A 22,732-nucleotide genomic window follows, 5' to 3' on the forward strand; every position below is an offset into this window, starting at 1 on the left:
AGCTTCCGGCGCGTAGCCCCATCCCCTAATATAGGGCCGTTTCTGGGGATTTGAGCTCCCAAGACGAGGGTGTATCAATTGCCCCCTCCACACTTTTGCGATCCAGTAGCCAGAGAGATGTATTTCGGTAGCCAGAAAGCCCTCCCCCCCTTCTCCTTAGGCAGCCAGAGAGCCTCCTCCTTTAGGTAGGCAGAAAGCCCTCCGTTTAGATAGCCAGACAGTTCCCCTTTAGGTAATCAGAGAGACCCCCCCCCCACACACACACACGTTAGGTAACCAGATAGACCCTCCCCACGGACGTTAGGTAACCAGATAGACCCTCCCCGCGGACGTTAAGTAACCAGATAGACCCTCCCCACGGACGTTATTTAGTCAGAGAGACCCCCACACACACATTAGGTAGCCAGAGAGACCCACCTCCCGCCTTTTGATAGCCAGGGAGTTCCCACATTATGGTAGCCTGAGAACCGGACAGGCAGAGGGGCGGGTGGGTGAGCACAAGGGAGGGGGGCTCAGGATGGGGGGGTTAAGGGAGGGGGTGCACAGCGGCAGGAGGAGTGCGCAGCAGAAGTTGTCACTCACCTCCCGGGATTCACAGGCCACATGCTCTTCCTTCTTCCTGCTTCTAGGTATCCTGTATGATGGTAACAGTGCCCCCTATGATAACAACACAGGGGGCACTGTTACCATAATACAGGACACCTAGAGGCAGGACGACGGAAGTACAAGTGGGTCATGGATCCCAGGAGGTGAGTGACACCGCTGTGCCCTGGCCTGGGCAATGCCCCTCTCCGACCTCCCCTAAAAACAAGCATGCCCTACTACAAGAGGCTATAGGTGTCTTTCTATCCCCAAACAGTTAAGTGTTGACTCCCTCTTGTGTTTATGGGGTGGGGCTACATGTTAGAAGTTGGGCATCGAAAAACCCAGCAAGTAGTTTAAACTTTATTTAAATAGAAAACTCGCCCACAAACCCGCTGCAAAATCGCTTTTCGATCTTCGGTGATCCCAAATCCCAGCTGAAACCGCTTCTGTGAGCCCCAGGCCAGAGGACTCGTTTATTCAAATCAAAGATAGCTTTATTGGCATGACCAAGCTTCAATACAGGCATTGCCAAAGCAGGGGGAATGAGGAACATGGGATGGGGTGTGGGTGCAGTGAGTTAGCAGTTCGTGGACATTTTGGGGGGGGAGAGTTTACAATTCATTTATGCTCCTCTCTGTGGCATGCTGTGACATAGTGTGCAGCGATTGTCACTGTGGATTTCTCTTCTAGTAGAAAGCAGTGTTTTATCTCATCCTCTAATGTGTGAAAGTCTGGAAATAGTTCCATCAGTTTCTTAAAGGTTTCCCTGGTAGCGGTATATTCACAAAAACAACATATCACTGTAATGAGTTAACACGCCTCTCCTCATGTACGTGCATAATTACGAACTATAAATGGCAACAAAGTGCTTAAACATTCAGTGTTATTGATTACCTATTTACAATAAGCTGATTACCTATACCTATGGTTTGGTGACGTAAGTGTACCGCCTGTTATCTGTGAGCCGTCTGGTCTGCCAGAATGGTGGGGTATAACCAGAAATCATTAATAATAAAATAACCCAGAGCACATATGTAATTATTCAGAAGCTGCGTGCAATTAACCAGTCATTTTCCATGCGTTCTGCTCGCTGGCTGCCAGTAAGGAGCCCTGTTAAGTCATGCAGCCCTGTGTTATTATCGACTGTTGGATTCCCATTAATATATCAGTAATATGTAAGTTGCGGAGCCGCCCAGGACTCCTCTCTGCTGCACGCTTTAAAACTGCAATAATTACTGAGCGCTGGTCAGCCGAGGCCTTGCAGAAAGGATGGATCCTATCTGAGATCAATGCTCTTACTACGCCGCCTCAATCAAACATTTCAGATATTCACGTTTACTGTATAATTAGACTTTGGATAATCATATTAATGGGCAGAGATGGCTCCCTGCTGCTTTCATATTCCAATTTCAAGAAATAAGAAAATTAAACCTGAATCATTAAACAATAGTAAGTAAAACAAAGGTAATTAAAGTTTCATTTGTTTGGTTCTTTTATTTATTTATCTGATTCGACTGAAGCCGGAACATAGCAGGAAATGGAGCGCAAGGGAGGGAGAGATGGGAGAGAAGGGGGAGAGGGTCAGAGGGAAGGGAAAGGAGGAGTAGAGGAGAAAGAGGAAAGAAAAAGGAGGGAGAGAGGGAAGGGAAAGGAGGAAGAGAGAGAAGGGAGAGAGGGAAGGGAAATGAGAAAGAGAGAGAAGGGAGAGAGGGAAGGGAAATGAGAAAGAGAGAGAAGGGAGAGAGGGAAGGGAAAGGAGGAGTAGAGGAGAGAGAGGAAAGGAAAAGGAGAGAGCGAGGGAAGGGAAAGGAAGAGAAGAGGAGAGAGAGGAAAGGAAAAGGGGGGAGAGAGGGAAGGGAAAAGAGGCGTAGAGGAGAGAGAGGAAAGGAAAAGGAGGGAGAGGGAAGGGAAAGGAGGAAGAGAGGGAAGGGAGAGAGGGAAGGGAAAGGAGGAGTAGAGGAGAGAGAGGAACGGAAAAGGAGGGAGAGAGGGAAGGGAAAGCAGGAGTAGAGGAGAGAGAGGAAAGGAAAAGGAGAGAGAGAGAGAAGGGAAAGGAGGAGTAGAGGAGAGAGAGGAAAGGAAAAGGAGGGAGAGAGAGAAGGGAAAGGAGGAGTAGAGGAGAGAGAGGAAAGGAAAAGGAGGGAGAGAGAGAAGGGAAAGGAGGAGTAGAGGAGAGAGAGGGAAGGAAAAGGAGGGAGAGAGAGAAGGGAAAAAGGAGTAGAGGAGAGAGAGGGAAGGAAAAGGAGGGAGAGAGAGAAGGGAAAGGAGGCGTAGATGAGTGAGAGGAAAGGAAAAGGAGGGAGAGAGGGAAGGGAAAGGAGGAGTAGAGGAGAGAGAGGAAAGGAAAAGGAGGGAGAGAGGGAAGGGAAAGGAGGAGTAGAGGAGAGAGAGGAAAGGAAAAGGAGGGAGAGAGGGAAGGGAAGGGAAAGGAGGCATAGATGAGTGAGAGGAAAGGAAAAGGAGGGAGAGAGGGAAGAGGGGCAGGAAACGAGGAAAGGGAAAGGAGGAGTAGAGGAGAGAGGGGGAAAGAAAAGAGAGGGGGAAAGAAAATGAGGGAGAGAGAGAAGGGAAAGGAGGATGTAAGGAAAAGGAGGGAGAGAGGGTGGAGAGGCAAGAAATGAGGGAAGATAGGGAAGGAATGAGGGAGAGAGAGAGTGAAATGGAAGGAAAGGAAAAGAGACAGGGAATAAGAGAGAGAAAGGAAACAGAAGCAGGAAATGAGAGAAGAGGCAAGGAGGAAAGGAGAGAGAAGATAGATAGATCATAGATAGATTGATTGATAGATAGATAGATAGATAGAAGCTAGATGCTAGATAGATAATAGATAGACAGATAGATACTGTAGATAGATGGATGGATATATAAAGGATCGACAGACAAACAATACATTGATAGATTGATAGATAGATAGATAGATAGATAGATAGAGTAGATAGATAGATAGATAGATAGATAGATAGATAGATAGATAGAGTAGATAGATAGAGTAGATAGATAGATAGATAGATAGATAGATAGATAGATAGATAGATAGATAGATAGATATTGTAGATAGATAGGGTAGATCGATAGATAGATAGATAGATATTGTAGATAGATAGATAGATAGATAGATAGGTAGGTAGGTAGGTAGGTAGGTAGATAGATAGATGGATAGATAGATAGATAAGGTAAATAGATAGGGTAGATAGATAGATAGATATTGTAGATAGATAGATAGATAGATAGATAGATAGATAGATAGATAGATAGATACAGTAAAATAAGGGAAACAGAGATAGGGCATAATAATGTCTGAATACACTCATTATGCATTCTGTAGTGTCAGGGTATCAGTAACAATCTTCCTTCCATCATATTTTACTATTAAATATTAAGAGCGTCTCTTTTCCTTGAAGTCTGTGTACTTTCTATGCATGATGTCCCCAGGATCACATTACTGCCCTGTTTGTTCACCTTTCCACTGAGCTCAAGGCTGTCTGCCTCACATCCTCCTTCCCTTTCTTACATTATGTCTGAGGCCCGGTTCACATTAGCGTTGTTTTACGGAACATACGGATCAGGCCAGCTGGATCCGGTGAAAACGGTCCGTTTTACAGCCAGTGTGTTATAAACCGTCCGTTTTCATTGGTTCCTATATGCTGCAAAACCTTCCGGTTCCGTTGGGTCCTGCAGCATTTTTTTGTCCGTTCAGCGGAACGGTCTACGGATCTGTACGGCCGGTTCCGTTGGCAAACGCTAATGTGAAATGAGCCTCTGACTGTAATGGCTGCACAGTGTCCCTGATTCACAAGGGGCTGAAAGAGATAAAAAAAATCCTCTTACTAAAACGCTATGCAAAAAAGAAGTTTGCCTTCAGGAGGTATTTGCAATTATCCAGGCTGTAGTGAGCATATGATGTCTCCCACGATGCTTCACTACTGAATATGCAAATCATCCTTTGTTGTCCCTGTAAGCTAGCCACACCTCCAGAACCGCTGGAATGCAATGATGTGTCACCTTGTTAATTGTACAGAGCCACAATAATCCAACATGCATATAGATGGTAGCAGGAAAAAAGGGCGCCAGCGGCTAGTGGAGGATTTGGGTGCCACCATAGACTACCAAGGGGGTGGTTAGGGTTAGCCACCACCAAGGGTGTGGTTAGGGTTAGGCACCACCAGGGGGGTGGTTAGGCACCACCAGGGGAGTGGTTAGGGTTAGGCACCACCAGGGGGAGTGGTTAGGCACCACCAGGGGGAGTGGTTAGGGTTAGGCACCACCCGGGGGGTGGTTAGGGTTAGGCACCACCAGGGGGGGGGGTTAGGGTTAGGCACCACCAGGGGGATGGTTAGGGTTAGGCACCACCAGGGGGATGGTTAGGGTTAGGCACCACCCGGGGGGTGGTTAGGGTTAGGCACCACCAGGGGGGTGGTTAGGGTTAGACACCACCAAGGGAGGGTTCTATGCGAAAGTAGGGTTAGGATAAGCTGTATTCTTGAATTATGTAACATTTTTTAAAGTAAATATCTTTTCGTTTTGATGTCCCATCTATTTTAAAACCATACTTATCGTTAACATGTTTTCGGTTTCACTACGCACTCACTTGAAAACAATCTTTTCCGTTAATGTGATTTCGTTATTTAGATGCGCCAATTTGTTTTCCAGCCGGACCCTTTTTTCCTGGCGCCCTTTTTTTGAGGCACCCATATAGACTGCTTCAAAATGGTTGATTCTCACCAGTGCATGGCATGGATTAATATGGCTCTATGGGGTAGGTCAGTCCTACCTCATAGAGCCATAGGAATACGGAGGCTGCCATCTATATTCTCTAATGAACAATGCCAGTTGCCTGACTTCTGCGCTGAAGCTCCTCCCCTGATCTAAACCAAGTCACCGGCCCAGAGTGAGCTGCAGATCAGATGCTGTTACTCTGGGGGGACCTCACTGGCTGCATGCTTGTTGCAGGGCTGTGACTCAAACACCTAAAGCCAAAAGCGCAGCAACAGCCAGGCAACTGGCATCCTACTTAAAGGATACCTGACGTGACATGTGACATGATGAGATAGACATGGGTATGTACAGTGCCTAGCACACAAATAACTATGCTGTGTTCCTTTTTTTCTTTCTCTGCCTGAAAGAGTTAAATATCAGGTATGTAAGTGGCTGACTCAGTCCTGACTCAGACAGGAAGTGACTACAGTGTGACCCTCACTGATAAGAAATTCCCCTTTTTATCTCGTTTTTGCTCTCAGAAGCCATTTTCTGCTAGGAAAGTGTTTTATAGTTGGAATTTCTTATCAGTGAGGGTCACACTGAAGTCACTTCCTGTCTGAGTCAGGACTGAGTCTGCCACTTACATACGTGATATTTAACTCTTTCAGATAGAGAAAGAAAAAAAGTAACACAGCATAGTTATTTGTGTGCTAGGCACTGTATATACTGTACACATGTCTAGCTCATCATGTCACATGTCACTTTGGGTATTCTTTAAAAAAAAATGCCTGGTTTCTACATCCAGGCCTCCTTGTGTGCCGGTGTACTGCACAAGTGCAAAGCCATGGTTGCGCTTGCATGCAGGGAAGGCAGCCGTGACCCTGCGCATGCGCCGTACGATAGAAACCGGCCTAATGGCTAATTGTTTTTAAGGAATAAAGATGGCAGCCTCCGTATTCTGGTATAAAACCATATTTTACGTTACTTATCCTGGTTTCAGCATCACAAACTCTTTCAATTTCTGTATGCATACCTTGCCAACATTTTGAGATAAAAAAGAGGGACACATTAGGACCCGCCCCTCTCACACCTCTAACCACACCCCTCGTCATGCATATCACAAAGAATTCAGAATCAAAAGATGTAGTTTTATCATTCAACCCACACTGGTCCTTTCATACCTCATTTGTTTTTTTCTTTCATTTTAACATTTGAAAAAATATATATAAATTTAAATGATGGGAATAATGTTTAGAGACAGTTAAACATATTTTTTTTAGGAGAAAAATGTGTATATTTACACAGATCTGTGCATGAGTCCTGAAAGAGGGACAAATGAGGAAGAAAGAAGGACAGAGGGATCTGGTACCCAAAGAGGGACTGTCTCTCAGAAAAATGGACTGTTGGGAGCTATGTATATATTGCTGCATATTGGTATGTAACCCCGCCTTCCCTGTGCTGTGTAACATGAGCTATGATGTCACACAGCACTTCTGTCCCAGAGCACTCTGGGAGACCAGTTGTTGTTTCTGCTCACTTCAGCAACTTCAACACACAACAAACATTCTGCAGTGATGGATATTTCTAGCAAGATGTCTCCACTTATAATGAATTTAAGAATCGGGGTGAGGAAAGATTTTAAAATGGGCAAAAACTGAAGAAAAAATTCCAGCATCCCGGATCGATAAAAATCGAAAAATGGGAAATCCGATCGGATTTTTCAGTCAAATGGAAAAAAAAACCTTTAGATTTTTTCGGGAGATCCGATCATATTTATCAAATTGACGTAAAAGGTTTTATACTTACCCGGGGCTTCCTCCAGCCCCCTGTAGTCAGTCTACTCCCTCAGTGTCCTTCCAGTTCCCTCTGTTTGCTGCTGTGAAGTCCCTGATCCAGGCAGGCTGTAGGCCACTGTGCAGGCCCGGTCCTAGCTGTGCTCCCCCCAGATCATGCTCCTGTAACTGGAGGCGTTCTGTGCAAGCAGTTACAGTGCAATCGGGGTGCATGCAGCCGGCATTGCGCATACACAGTAGTAATGGACTCATCTGAGTAGCAGAATTTACAAGGCTGACTGCAATTCAAGTGAGGGGACATGCAGGAAGTCAAGTATGGGGGGGTGGAAGAAGCCCCAGGTAAGTATAAATCCTTTTGCTACGATTGTTAGGTGGTAAGGTACACTTTAAAGAGAACCTGTAACAAAAAAAAGTTCCCCTGGGGGTACTCACCTCGGGAGGGGAAAGCCTCAGGGTCCCAATGAGGCTTCCCCCCTCCCCTGTAGCTGCAGGCAGTTCAGGGCTGGCTCCCCCGAAGTGTCCGGCAATCCTCCCTCGACAAGCGCTGATTTATTTACCTTTCCTGGCTCCAGCGGGGGCGCTGTTGTGGCTCTCCACACAGAGATAGGCAAAAGTAGCCGATCTCTGTCGGGTCCGCTCTACTGCGCAGGCGCAGGAGACTTGGGCCAGCGCAGTGGAACAGGCCGACAGCGATCGGCTATTTCCCGCCTATCTCAAAGCGGAGAGCCGATACTGTAAATATTTACACCCCCGCTGTTCGGGGAGCTTTATCGCCACCGCCGCGGGACCGAGGAGGACGGGGGAAGCCTCAATAGGATCCAAAGGCTTCCCCCACCCGAGGTGAGTACTCCCCAGGGGAGGTTTTTTTTGTTACAGTTTTCTTTAAAGCGCAACTGTAGTGAAAATAGCATAATGAATAAAATTTCTTATTTTTTACCATATTCCTTCATAGATTATTTATTCAGTGTTTGCCCCTTGTAAAATATTTCCTCTCCCTCTCCCTGATTTACATTCTGAAATGTATCACTGGTGATGACATCTTTAATCCTGCCAGGTGATCTGTTCAGAATGTTCCATACTGAGAGTTCTATGCACAGAAGGAGATGCTGCTTGCTTGGCAGTTGGAAAAAGCAGATGTTTCTCACAATGCAATTAGGTTCACGGTCAGCAAACTGTCAGGACCATGGTCATGACATCACACAGTGGGAGGGATTTCAGCACAATATCAGCCACACAGATTATGATCTGTTTGAGAAAAGGTAAAGCTTTCTCGTGGGAAATGGGGCATCAGCTACTGATTGGGATAAAGTTCAATCCTGAGTTGCAGTTCCTCTTTTAGGAGTTTGCGGAACTATGGGCCCTGCAGGCTGTGTCCCGCTCCTAGCGCTATACAAGGAATTACTGTATCAATCTATTGTCAGGCCCAGTGGTTCTTTCGTAAGTCTTTTTGCTGAAGGTTTTTGTCATTTAGCAGGATTTGTGGTTTTACTAGAAAAAAAAAATGGGCAACGTAAGCTGACATCGTTCTTAGGAAGGAATCCATGCAGCCCACACATCATAAACACGTCTCCCTTGTATGTGTGCTCGTCCCCCTAATGAAAACACGCCATGAAACAAGCATGACGCTCTCTACATTGCATTAAACTGCCGGCTGGAATAAGATGGCTTTTTGTTAATGTGAAACTCTATTATCAAAGTCATTGGGGTTAAATGGATATAATTAACTAAACCATCAACATGCAGGAACGCAGGAGCGGGTGTAGCGGGCTAATGTAGCATGAAAGCTGATGTATTTGCGTGTCCGGGTAATGAAAACGCTGGAATTGTGGAGGACAAATGCAATATAATGTCTGCTACATATTAAACTGCATTAAATAGCATCTGCTTGCCGCTAAGGTCACGTGACTCCTGGTCTTCCTATAGAATGAAACGAAAAAAAATTAACTCACGATTTTGGTATTCCCGATTCTCCAATGAAAATGTCTATCTTCGCGAGCAAACTACATCTAAGATTAGAATTAGAAAAAAATCTATTAAAAGGTGAGACTGCTTATCCATACTTTTCTACTCCATAGTACCGTAACTGAAAAAAAAATCATACAATAACAACTTATTTACCTATCCTGTTGTTTTTAGTGTTCACTGTCAGATAAGGGAGAAATATGATATGAAAAAGAAACTAATATGTATGCTGGTTTCCATCTTTACTGTTTCTCTGTGACGCCAAAAGTGACATCAGAAGAAGGATCGTAAAATATTGGTATTAAATACTGTTATGTTTTCATAGCTAAACCTAACCCTACTGTCACACAGAACCCTCCCCCTGACGCCTAACGCCAATCCCCCCCCCCCATCCAAGCACCCTACACACACACACACACACACACACACAACTACTCTACCTGATGCCTAACTATAACCCTGTAAACCCCCCCCCCCCTCCACACACACACAGAACCTTGCCATCATTCGCCAACCCCACCACCACCAATCGACACAGCCTCCCCCCCACCCCAATCAGGGATGCCGCCATGGACATTCCTCTCATTACCACTATTTCAGTGTGTGGCACCACAGTCGCCCAAATTTCTACCACTAGCAGGCACCGAAATTTCCTGCTTCCCTACAGTCTACATCACCTGAAATTCAATTTCCTTCAGGTCAGAGTGTCCTGATCTTATCTGAAATAGGTAGCTTTCTGTTAATGGCATGCTGAGATAAGATTGTTACTGTAGCTAAGAAAAAGGAAAATGAACCAGGATGGAAAGGACCAGTGTGGTTTAAATTATAAAACAACATATTTTTCTTCTTTATGGTATGAGTGACAGGGGTGTGACAGGGGCATGATCAGGGGTGTGGCAGGGGCGTGGCTTCAGTGTCCCTCTCTCTCATCTCAAAAAGTTGGGAGGTATGCCTTTAGCTGCTGAAATCTGCTTGTTTAGCCTTGTAGTCACAGCCAGGCAGCGCACGTCATTGTCAGCAGACCAGAGTGTCTAATGAGGGGAGGCTTAATCAGAGGGTGACCTGCTTAAAAAAGCACAACAAGGAGGAGGGTGTCCTGCCATTGAGGCCAGATAGGCCCCGCGCAGATTGCAAAAAAAGCGAAAGCAATTTCATTTCACGTTTAATCAGGCAGCTTTTACTTACATGTCACCCCGTATTAATCTTGAAGGATTATCAGATGCGCTTTCCTTTTTTTGCGATTACTACAATAAACATCTTTATCAAGTTGGCGCTCTCCTTACATCCACCCGTAAAAGCGTCTCCACCGTTGAAACAATGCTTTTTATTAAGATTAGGCCGTAAGCCTCCCCGCAGGAGAAGGGCTAAGGCAAGCTTGCGGTAACTAAAATTTAATCACTTTATTTCCTCTCATTTTGCTAATGGCCCCCTTTTTTTGTCCCGTTGCGATGAAAAGACGTTAATGCCAAGAGAAGGTTTTTTTGCAAAGCTTATAAAATATTTCAGATCATTACGAATATTGTTATTTACTTACTAAGAGTAATTTTGGGAAGGGGATTAAAGGGAAATAATCCCAAATGTGGAAAGGTAGGTAGAGTTTCCCAGTCGGCAAGGTTAGCTGCCTTTTCCTCCCCCCAAACATTCCTTGTATTGGAAAATAAAAAGCAAGAAGTTTTGAATCTGTATGATACTACTTATTGGCTAACTTAGAGGTAAATAAAAAGTATGTTTCTGCTACTAATCCTTCTTCATTCTTTGTTCCTGTATTTTAGCAAGACGTTAAAGCACGCAGCTTATATACAGTGGGCATTCAGAGGAGAAACATTCTCTTTCAAAAATAAATTAATATCATTAGATGCCTTCATTACATCTTACACTACACTACACTAGCTTCCCTGTCAGATCCTCCTGAAGTTGTAATTACGGGCACCACGGTGGCGTAATGGTTAGCGCTCCTGCCTTGCAGCACTAGGGCTCTGGTTCAAGTCCCTACCAGGCCACTATCTGCACGGAGTTTGTATGTGCTGCATGGGTTTCCTATGGGCACTCTGGTTTCCTCCCCTGTGCTGCCATGCCTCCTCCTTCAAGCCTGCACCTATCAATGTCCCTGTGCTGCCATGTCTCCTCCTCCTATCAGCTTGTACCTATCAGTGTCCTGTGCTGCCATGCCTCCTCCTCCTACCAGTCTGTACCTATCAGTGTCCCAGTGCTGCCATGCCTCCTCCTCCTACCAGTCTGTACCTATCAGTGTCCCAGTGCTGCCATGCCTCCTCCTCCCAGCCTGCACCTATCAGTGACCCAGTGCTGCCATGCCTCCTCCCCCCCAGTCTGCACCTATCAGTGTCCTGTGCTAGAGTGACCAGATTTTTGTTGGTTCAACCTGGGGCGGGGCGCAAAATAGGGGGGCGGCGCGCTAAAAATGGGTGTGGCATTGACATTGTATGGGCGGAGCTAACATAATGATGTAACAGCGAGGCATGAGAAAGCAGTGTTTACGCCATGATGTGGTCAGATGAGGTTTTGCATCATGGGTCTGCAGAAACTGTGTGATGCTATTTAATAGTATACCGTAACCCCAAAGCAGCAAACATAGCCAACTATGACCATTAAATAATAAATGCAGCAACAGTTACCCCAGACACCAGAAAATAAACGCAATGTGGGCAAAATTTCAGCACAAAATAAATGCAATGGGCAACATGTCAGCACAAAATAAATGCATTGTGGGCAACATGTCAGCACAAAATAAATGCAATGGGCAACATGTCAGCTCAAAATAAACGCAATGGGCAACATGTCAGCACAAAATAAACGCATTGTGGGCAACATGTCAGCACAAAATAAACGCACTGCGGGCAACATGTCAGCACAAAATAAACGCACTGCGGGCAAACATGTCAGCACAAAATAAATGCAATGGGCAACATGTCAGCACAAAATAAACGCATTGTGGGCAACATGTCAGCACAAAATAAACGCAATGGGCAACATGTCAGCACAAAATAAACGAACTGTCAGCACAAAATAAACGCACTGCGGGCAAACATGTCAGCACAAAATAAACGCACTGCGGGCAAACATGTCAGCACAAAATAAACGCACTGCGGGCAAACATGTCAGCACAAAATAAACGCACTGCGGGCAAACATGTCAGCACAAATTAAACGCACTGCGGGCAAACATTTCAGCACAAAATAAACGCACTGCGGGCAAACATGTCAGCACAAATTAAACGCACTGCGGGCAAACATGTCAGTACAAAATAAACGCATTGTAGGCAACACCTGGGGAAAAAAAGCATTTACTCACCTGGCAGAAGACTCCTCTGGCACGCATCTCCCCCGGACGATCCTCTTGCAGTCTCCCGCGCTGACAGACAGAGCAGGGCTAGGGCAAGATGGCGCCCAAAGCCCTGTACTGGAGACACAACAGTCTCCAGTACAGGGCTTCGGCAGCCATCTTGCCGTAGCCCTGCTCGCCTGCCGGTGTCGGAACACCGGAAGACAGTAAGGAGGCTGGAGCGGGGCTGCGGGCAATGAACTGGCACGGCGTCTATAGACACCACTGCCAGTTCATGCAATAAAGTGACCAGAGTCCCGAGGCCGGGACATCCCGCTGCTAAAAGCGGGACGTTTCCCGGGACCTCATGCAGCCTGGGACAGCGGACCCCGAATCCGGGACGCGTCCCGGGCAATCTACCTGTGCTGCCATGCCTCCTTCTTCCAGCCTGCACCTATCAGTGTCCCTTTGCTGCCATGCCTCCTCCTTCAAGCCTGCACCTATCAGTGCCCTGTGCTGCCATGCCTTCTCCTTCCAGCCTGCGCCTATCAGTGTCCCTGTGCTGCCATGCCTCCTCCTTCCAGCCTGCACCTATCAGTGTCCTGTGCTGCCATGCCTCCTCCTCCCTGCCTGCACCTATCAGTGTCCTATGCTGCCATGCCTCTTCCCTCCAGCCTGCACCAATCAGTGTCCCTGTGCTGCCATGTCCCCTCCACCAAGCCTGCACCTATCAGTGTCCTGTGCTGCCATGCCTTCTCCTTCCAGCCTGCACCAATCAGTGTCCTGTGCTGCCATGTCCCCTCCACCCAGCCTGCACCTATCAGTGTCCTGTGCTGCCATGCCTCCTCCCTCCAGCCTGCACCTATCAGTATCCTGTGCTGCCATGCCTCCTCCTTCCAGCCTGCACCTATCAGTGTCCTGTGCTGCCATGTCTCCTCCACCCAGCCTGCACCAATCAGTGTCCTGTGCTGTCATGCCTCCTCCTCCCTGCCTGCACCTATCAGTGACCTGTGCTGCCATGCCTCCTCCTCCCAGCCTGCACCTATCAGTGTCCTGTGCTGCCATGCCTCCTCCTCCCAGCCTGCACATATCAGTGACCTGTGCTGCCATGCCTCCTCCTCCCAGCCTGCACCTATCAGTGTCCTGTGCTGCCATGCCTCCTCCTCCCAGCCTGCACCTATCAGTGTCCTGTGCTGTCATGCCTCCTCCTCCCAGCCTGCACATATCATTGTCCTGTGCTGCCATGCCTCCTCCTCCCAGCCTGCACCTATCAATGTCCTGTGCTGCCATGCCTCCTTCTCCCAGCCTGCACCTATCAATGTCCTGTGCTGCCATGCCTCCTTCTCCCAGTCTGCACCTATCAGTGTCCTGTGCTGCCATGCCTCCTCTTTCCACCTTGCACCTTCCAATGCCCCTGTGCTGCCATGTCTCCTCCTCCCAGCCTGCACCTATCAGTGTCCCTGTGCGGCCATGCCTCCTCCTTCCAGCCTGCATCCATCAGTGTCCTGTGCTGCCATGCCTCCTCCTCCCAGCCTGCACCTATCAGTGTCCTGTGCTGTCATGCCTCCTCTTTCCACCCTGCACCTATCAATGCCCCTGTGCTGCCATGTCTCCTCCTCCCAGCCTGTACCTATGTGTCCCTGTGCTGCCATGTCTCCTCCACCCAGCCTGCACCTATCAGTGTCCCTGTGCTGCCATGTCTCCTCCACCCAGCCTGCACCTATCAGTGTCCCTGTGCTGCCATGTCTCCTCCACCCAGCCTGCACCCATCAGTGTCCCTGTGCTGCCATGTCTCCTCCACCCAGCCTGCACCTATCAGTGTCCCTGTGCTGCCATGCCTCCTACCTCCAGCCTGCACCTATCAGTGTCCCTGTGCTGCCATGCCTCCTCCTCCCAGCCTGCACCTATCAGTGTCCTGTGCTCCCATGCCTCCTCCTTCCAGCCTGCACCTATCAGTGTCCCTGTGCTGCCATGTCCCCTCCACCCAGCCTGCACCTATCAGTGTCCTGTGCTGCCATGCCTCCTCCTCCCAGCCTGCACCTATCAGTGTCCTGTGCTCCCATGCCTCCTCCTTCCAGCCTGCACCTATCAGTGTCCCTGTGCTGCCATGTCCCCTCCACCCAGCCTGCACCTATCAGTGTCCCTGTGCTGCCATGCCTCCTCCTCCCAGCCTGCACCTATCAGTGTCCCTGTGCTGCCATGTCCACTCCACCCAGCCTGCACCTATCAGTGTCCCTGTGCTGCCATGCCTCCTCCTCCCAGCCTGCACCTATCAGTGTCCTGTGCTGCCATGCCTCCTCCTCCCAGCCTGCACCTATCAGTGTCCTGTGCTGCCATGCCTCCTCCTCCCAGCCTGCACCTATCAGTTTCCTGTGCTGCCATGCCTCCTCTTTCCAGCCTGCACCTATCAGTGCCCCTGTGCTGCCATGCCTCCTCCTCCCAGCCTGCACCTATCAGTGTCCCTGTGCTGCCATGCCTCCTCCTTCCAGCCTGCACCTATCAGTGTCCTGTGCTGCCATGCCTCCTCCTCCCAGCCTGCACCTATCAGTGTCCTGTGCTCCCATGCCTCCTCCTTCCAGCCTGCACCTATCAGTGTCCTGTGCTGCCATGCCTCCTCCCTCCAGCTTGCACCTATCAGTGTCCTGTGCTGCCATGCCTCCTCCCTCCAGCTTGCACCTATCGGTGTTCCTGTGCTGCCATGTCTCCTCCTACCAGCCTGCACCTATCAGTGCCCCTGTGCTGCCATGCCTCCTCCTGTCTGCACCTATCAGTGTCCAAGTGCTGGCATGCTTCCTCCTCCTCCTCCCAGCCTGTACCTGTATTTATAAAGCACTTATATCTGTAGCAAGGGGTATGTGAGCTCACAATCGGGACGCATGGGTCCCCGGCTGAAATTTCCCTGGTGGGCCCTTAGTGTCCCAGTCCAACCCTGGTTAAAAATGGAGTTTATCCTCCCAGGAATCTCACATACTCAGAGGCACAGAGCGGAAGTGGAGGCTTTTATGCCTCTGCAGGAAGAAGCAGTCAGAATGGATTATTATCTGGAAGGTAATTGAAGCTGTGCCTTTCATTAATGCAGCAGTGATATTTAGTGCCTAAACTAAACCCCCAAATCCCAGATCCAGAAGAAGGGAAACCAGCCTGGCTATAAAATTAATGTGATACTGCACCACAAAATCAATGAGACTAGACTGTCCAAATGTAACTACATGGCTTGCGGATGGAAGACATCCACACCATGTGAGTCAGCCTCTGAGTCATAGCACTTCTGTGTCCCCTGCCTGTCCCCGGCGTGACATCTAAAGAGCTGACACTCATCATACTCTGAGACGCTGATATGTTTGGGCAAATATTTCATTTTTACTTTTCACCAGCCGCCTCCCTGATGGTTTGATTGTTAGTAAGGGCGGGTTTACACTTAGGGCAGATAAGATTCATATTCGGATCACAAAACAGGATTTTGCAGTGCAAACTTTTGAGAAGCTGGCAATGCAATGGTCCCATTGGTATACTTTTTTAGACATCAGGGAGAGTGGGCAGCGCTTCCCAAGACAGGCTACATCTGAATGACTAACAGCAGGGCCGGGCCGAGGCATAGGCTGGAGAGGCTCCAGCCTCAGGGCGCAGTGTAGGAGGGAGCGCACAATTCATTCAGCTGTCATTCCTAATTGTGTTTGGAGCAGAAAGAAATAAGAAAAGGGGATACATAGCAGTGACTGCAAGCCAGATAACTAGATATTAAGGTGTTGGGGAGGTTGTGGGCCCTGTGGCCCTCTTAGTCTAATAGCAATCAGTGTGTGAAGGCTGGGGTGGAAGGGATGAAGGGGCGCACTTTGGTGTCTCAGCCTTGGGTGCTGGAGGACCTTGTCCCAGCTCTGACTAACAGCATAGGTGGGCAGAGCCTGATTATAGGCAGGGTACACATATTGCATTCAAAACAGATGCACTCAATTACCGTATAGACTCATGTATAAGCTGACCCGCGTATAAGCCGAGGAACACACCTTTACCCCAAAAACCAGGAAAAAGTGATTGACCAGTGCATAAGCCGAGGGTAGGAAATGTAGCAGCTCCTGCATTTCAATATTCAAAATAAATGCCAATAAAATGACATTATAGGAAGCCTCAGATAAGTATAAGTGTTTGCGTTTATAACTTCTCTGGTACACTTTGACCTCTTGAGGACCGCTGCAAGCCAATTGTCGTGGACTCGTCGGCAGCCCCAGGACTGCCAAACGCTGATCGTCGTGCAGTCCTGGGGGCGTTTTATGCAGGAGATCGCACCCGCCGATGCGCGCACATCTCCGCATAAATGACAGAGCGGAGCTCCGCCATCAGTCTCCCAGAGGCGATCGCCGCTAGGATACTGTAAGACAGCTAAACCGCCGTCTAATAACAGTGTAAAACGCTGCGATCTACGGCAGCGATGTGCTGGGGACAGCCGTGTGACACGGCTGTCCCCCTGAGCTGCAAGGAAGCGATCCGCTGTCATAGGCTGAAGCCTATAACAGCTGATCGCGCTGATTGGCTGGTGGGCGGGAGGAGAGGGCGGGCTGGGGAAAAAATATAAACAAAAATAAAAAAATTATTTAAAAAATAATAAACAAAATATTTATAAAAAAAAATAAACATTGGGGGAGCGATCATTGCCCACTAACAGAGAGCTGACATGTACAGCCCTGCAGCGAGGCCTTAACCTCTTGAGGACCGCAGTGCTAAACCCCCCTAGTGACCAGGCCATTTTTAGTAAAATAGACCACTGCAGCTTTAAGGCTAAGCTGCAGGGCCGCACAACACAGCACAGAAGTGACCCCCCCTTTTCTCCCCACCAACAGAGCTCTCTGTTGGTGGGATCTGATCGCTCCCCCCATGTTTATTTTTTTTTTTTATAAATATTATTCTTACTGTTTTTTATTTTTAAAAAAACCCTGTTTCTTTAAATAGCTACCCTCCCCACAGCCAGCCAATTATGGCGATCGGCTGTCATAGGCTTCTGCCTATGAGAGCCGATCTCTCTCTTGTCCCCCAGGTGGACAGTCGTGTGACACGGCTGTCCCCAGAACAGCGCTGCTGCCGATCACAGCCCTGTACATGTAAATAGACGGTGATCACGCCGTCTAACAGTCTCCCGAGCGGCAACAGTCACTCGGAGACTGAAGGCGGGGCGATCTCCTGCAAAACAGAGCCCCAGGACTTTACGCCAATCGGCGTTAGGCGGTCCTGGGGCAGCCGCCGCAGCCACGCCCATCGGCATGACGCGGTCGGCAAGAGGTTAAAGCTGCAAGGGCCTATTTAGTGAAAAATGGCCTGGTCTTCAGGGGGGTTTAACACTGCGGTCATTAAGTGGTTAATATATATGGTTAAAATACACATATGCATTGGTTTAGGGACAGATTATCATGCTGGAGTCTTACTACAGGTGCTGGTATCATTGCTGCTTGCTGATTCGATCAGCAATGCACTCGGGGATCTAGGTAAAGGTTAGTCTTCACACAGCAAAGTAAGTGACTCACGTCACGTCTAAGCTGAGGTAAGAACTTTTCAGCACATTTTTTGTGCTTTAAATTAGGCTTATACGCGAGTATATACAGTAACATTAATGGAGGATGTTAGCTTCCACAAACAGTTTGCACACAGAGTGTTCCATACTGGACCCTTACACTGCGATGAGGCCATCCTTCTGAAAGGGACCCTAACCTCTAACTAACTACCAAACAAACAAGCATGGCGTGAACCTGGGAGCAGCTGGCCATAAAGTGGTTTATTTTTTTAAACAACAGGGGAGAAAAGGCAGTTCCTGTCATTTAAAAAAAAAATGTGTAAAGCATTTTATGGCTAGCTGCTCCCAGGTTCACACTATGCTTGTTTGGTAAAAAAAAAAAATAGCATTTTCGATGCGAAAATGACGTTGGTGAAAATTACAAACGAGATAAACAGAGGAACACCAAGAGCCCCAATAGTGTAGTATGTATTGACAAAGGGGATAATGACAAAGAGTAAAAGTTGTTATACTCACAAGCATGGGTCACCAATAGGCAACCACTGTAAAGGCAGGTGGGGAGATTATCCTGACCCCACTCAGGAATAAGAAGTCGCTCTCTGTAGATAGTGGAAAAGGGTCGCAACCCTCCACCCAGGGTGGATACAATTTTATATAGGAAAGAACAGAGGCGCCAAAAGGATAAAAGGGGTTTTAAAGGAGCTTAAAAACCAAAAATTTGGTAATTAGAGGAGGCAGTGGTGGACTTACCTCCTCCAAGCAGACACAACACGACTGCACATTCAGTCTATTTATTAACGAACTCCAGATAAAACAAAGCAACGCGTTTCACGGGTCAGCGCCCGCTTCCTCAGGCAATAGAAAAAGGAGTTACAGCATCTAGCAAAACAAACAACACTCGGCACCTCCTTATCTGGAGTTTGTTGGTGAAAATTAGCAAACAACACTGGACAGGATACAGGAAACACATAATTAGGCAATTAGGCATAATTTACATAAAATGGCATGCAAAAAGCGGATTTTTTTTAAAACGCATAATAAATGCATTGCCATTGAAATACAGTCAGCACAATTTGTATGCGGTACACACAAAAAAGTGGACTATGTTGTCCCAAATTTAATACATTTACCTTATAGATATTCCTCCTTAGGCTGGATTCCCACTGTGCGCGTTGCATAATGCACGCGTTATAATGAGTGTGAACTGCAATGGAGACTGTATGAGGATTTGCATGAGTGTGTGGAGGTTCATTTTGACTTTTGGCTGTTTTGCTTGCCAGGGCTGCTCGGATACCCCTTTTCAAAATCCGAATTGAGCCGGATCCGGATCCCCAGATATCCGGATCCAGATCGGATATCTGGATCGAACTTTTGGGTATCCAATTAGAATCGGATATCCGACCCCAGGATATCCAGGCGGATTCAGATATCTGGATAGGAAAACCGGAAGTGGCCTTTAAATTGCTTTTAAAACGTTTTTAAGGGTAAATGAGGCATGTAGCATCATGTTTTTATTTAAAGGGAAACACAAATTGATGATGTCGGGACTTAAAATCCCCCCCCCCCCCTAAAAAAAAATGGCTATCATCAACATCAGGACTAGGTTCCAGACAGCAGTCGTGCAGCCCACATTGTAACCAAAGCCCAACCGCACGACTGGGACATGACTCTTTTAATCCTAGAAACCTCCAAAAAAATATGCAGCAATTGTGTTTTAAGTTAAATATACAGTGGGTTGCAAAAGTATTCGGCCCCCTTGAAGTTTTCCACATTTTGTCATATTACTGCCAAAAACATAAATCAATTTTATTGGAATTCCACATGAAAGACCAATACAAAGTAGTGTACACATGAGAAGTGGAACGAAAATCATACATGATTCCAAACATTTTTTACAAATAAATAACTGCAAAGTGGTGTGTGCATAATTATTCGGCCCCCTTTGATCTGAGTGCAGTCAGTTGCCTATAGACATTGCCTAATGAGTGCTAATGACTAAATAGAGTGAATTTGTGTGTAATCTAATGTCAGTACAAATACAGCTGTTCTGTGAGGGCCTCAGAGGTTGTCTAAGAGAATATTGGGAGCAACAACACCGTGAAGTCCAAAGAACACACAACACAGGTCAGGGATCAAGTTATTGAGAAATTTAAAGCAAGCTTAGGCTACAAAAAGATTTCCAAAGCCTTGAACATCCCACTGAACACTGTTCAAGCGATCATTCAGAAATGGAAGGAGTATGGCACACCTGTAAACCTACCAAGACAAGGCCATCCACCTAAACTCGCAGGCCGAACAAGGAGAGCTCTGATCAGAAATGCAGTCAAGAGGCCCATGGTGACTCTGGACGAGCTGCAGAGATCTACAGCTCAGGTGGGAGACTCTGTCCATAGGACAACTATTAGTCATGCACTGCACAAAGTTGGCCTTTATGGAAGAGTGGCAAGAAGAAAGGCATTGTTAACAGAAAGCATAAGAAGTCCCGTTTGCAGTGTGCCACAAGCCATGTGGGGGTCACAGCAACCATGTGGAAGAAGGTGCTCTGGTCAGATGAGACCAAAATGGAACCTTTTGGCCAAAATGCAAAACGCTATGTGTGGCGGAAAACTAACACTGCACATCACTCTGAACACACCATCCCCACTGTCACATATGGTGGTGACAGCATCATGCTCTGGGGGTGCACCTCTTCAGCAGGGACAGGGAAGCTGGTCAGAGTTGATAGGAAGATGGATATAGCCAAATACAGGGCAAACTTGGAAGAAAACCTCTTGGAGACTGCAAAAGACTTGAGACTGGGGCGGAGGTTCACCTTCCAGCAGGACAACGGCCCTTAACATAAAGCCAGGGCAACAATGGAATGGTTTAAAACAAAACATATCTGTGTGTTAGAATGGCCCAGTCAAAGTCCAGATCTAAATCCAATCGAGAATCTGTGGCAAGATCTGAAAACTGCTGTTCACAAACGCTGTCCATCTAATCTGACTGAGCTGGAGCCATTTTGCAAAGAAGAATGGGCAAGGATTTCAGTCTCTAGATGTGCAAAGCTGGTAGAGACATACCCTAAAAGACTGGCAGCTGTAACTGCAGCAAAAGGTGGTTCTACAAAGTATTGACTCAGGGGGCCGAATAATTACGCACACCCCACTTTGCAGTTATTTATTTGTAAAAAATGTTTGGAATGATGTATGATTTTCGATCCACTTCTCACGTGTACACCACTTTGTGTTGGTCTTTCACGTGGAATTCCAATAAAATTGATGCATGTTTGTGGCAGTAATGTGACAAAATGTGGAAAACTTCAAGGGGGCCGAATACTTTTGCAACCCACTGTAGGTGGTATCAGCACAGCAGCAGTGGCCTGTGGCACCCTGGTGGTGTGAGCAGCACAGGCAGCAAGAGCAGGGCAATGCAGCAGCAGCAGGAGTAACATTTGCCAGGAGCATGCCGGACCTGGCACTTGGCAGTGGCACTTTGCACTTGGCACGTTTCACATGCAAAGTGCCACATGCCAAGTGCTAAGTGCCACCTGCAAAGTGCCACGTGCAAAGTGCCAAATGCAAAGTGCCAAGTGACAGTCAGACAAACAGAGGAGAAGACACGAGTGCACACTAACTGTCACACTGGCACTGCTCACAGCACAGCAGTTCTGTAGTAAGCTAACACAGTAGTACTACTACTCTAACAACTACTAGCACTGACTGCAGTACTACAGTACTAACTACACAATAACACAGTAATACTATTCCCTAACCTAACCTATACTGTAGCAAAGGCTAGATGGCCAGCAGGCAGCAGCTGGGCTGGACTGTGCACAGCACACACACAGACACATAGCAGCTGCAGCAGCATGCAGCACCAACACTGAGACTCACACTCACTGAATGAAATCAAGCTAGCTGCTACCTAATTCACAATAGAACAATAGTGGCACACACTCTGACTGTCACTCACTGAATGAAATCAAGCTAGCTGCTACCTAATTAACAGTAGAACAATAGTGTAGTGATAGTGAAGAGGTTAATCACTGAACAGCTTTAGGTGTATCACTGTATACAGCACTTGCTAAGCCAGCAGCACTGGAGCATGTCTCTCAGTGAGCATTCACAAGCAAGGATGATATTTCTCATCATGGCAGCCCTCCTTATTATACAGGGGGGCCTGGCCAGGGTTCCTTTCTGTGATTGGGTGCCAGGGTTTAGGCTGGGAGCCCTCTGATTGGCTCAATGAGGTCAGGTGGGGCTGGCCAAGGTTCCCTTATGTGATTGGTTGCTAGGGCTTCTGCTGGGAGCCCTCTGATTGGCTCAATGATGTCACCTCCTTAGTTACAGTATTCGGATTCGGATATCCGCCGGATATCCGGGTATGCGACCAAATATCCGCGGATTGCTATCCGGATTTGCTCAGAAATCCGGAATCCGAATCGGATAGCTGAAAAAAGGACGGATATCCGGGTTAACCATTGCTTGCCACACCCCTTCCAGCACCTCTCTATTACATCTGCAAGTGTTTAAATGTCCTAGCTTGAGGTGAGGAGCCTGGATTTTATGTTTTTTTTATTTTTTATTATTATTATTATTATTATTATTATTATTGTATTTGATCCTTGTGGCTAGGATTTTATCTAGTGCTCTCCCTCTTCCCCTATTAGTGATCTTAGCACACACACACACACACAGATACACTGGCCGATTTGCCATCAGATCGACCAACAGATAGATCCCTCTCTGATCGAATCTGACCAGAGAGGGATCGTATGGCTGCCTTTACTGCAAACAGATTGTGAATCGATTTCAGCTATACATTACCTGTTCCACCGGCGCGTGTCCCCGCTCTCTCCGCTGTCTTCTTCTCTGCGCTAGGCTCCGAACCCGGCTGGCTTCACTGAACTTCCTGTCCGTGGAACAGTAGAGGGCGC

At 47.5% G+C, this 22,732-nt stretch overlaps 1 protein-coding gene and 1 long non-coding RNA gene across 9 annotated transcripts in view; one reads left to right on the plus strand and one right to left on the minus strand.

Moving 5' to 3' along the window:
* Positions 1–22,732, plus strand: part of ST8SIA5 (ST8 alpha-N-acetyl-neuraminide alpha-2,8-sialyltransferase 5) — a 989,793-nt gene that overhangs the window by 312,199 nt on the left and 654,862 nt on the right. The gene's annotated exons all lie outside the window — the stretch shown is intronic.
* The window catches only part of LOC137531529 (uncharacterized), a 296,668-nt gene that overhangs the window by 85,438 nt on the left and 188,498 nt on the right, over positions 1–22,732 (minus strand). For all 8 annotated transcript variants that reach the window (XR_011023669.1, XR_011023668.1, XR_011023667.1 and 5 more), the window contains one exon: positions 9,023–9,079. This is a non-coding gene — a long non-coding RNA (uncharacterized lncRNA). The remainder of the gene's footprint in view (positions 1–9,022; positions 9,080–22,732) is intronic.

This window comes from Hyperolius riggenbachi, chromosome 1 (assembly GCF_040937935.1).
Source record: "Hyperolius riggenbachi isolate aHypRig1 chromosome 1, aHypRig1.pri, whole genome shotgun sequence".
Classification (NCBI taxonomy): domain Eukaryota; kingdom Metazoa; phylum Chordata; class Amphibia; order Anura; family Hyperoliidae; genus Hyperolius; species Hyperolius riggenbachi.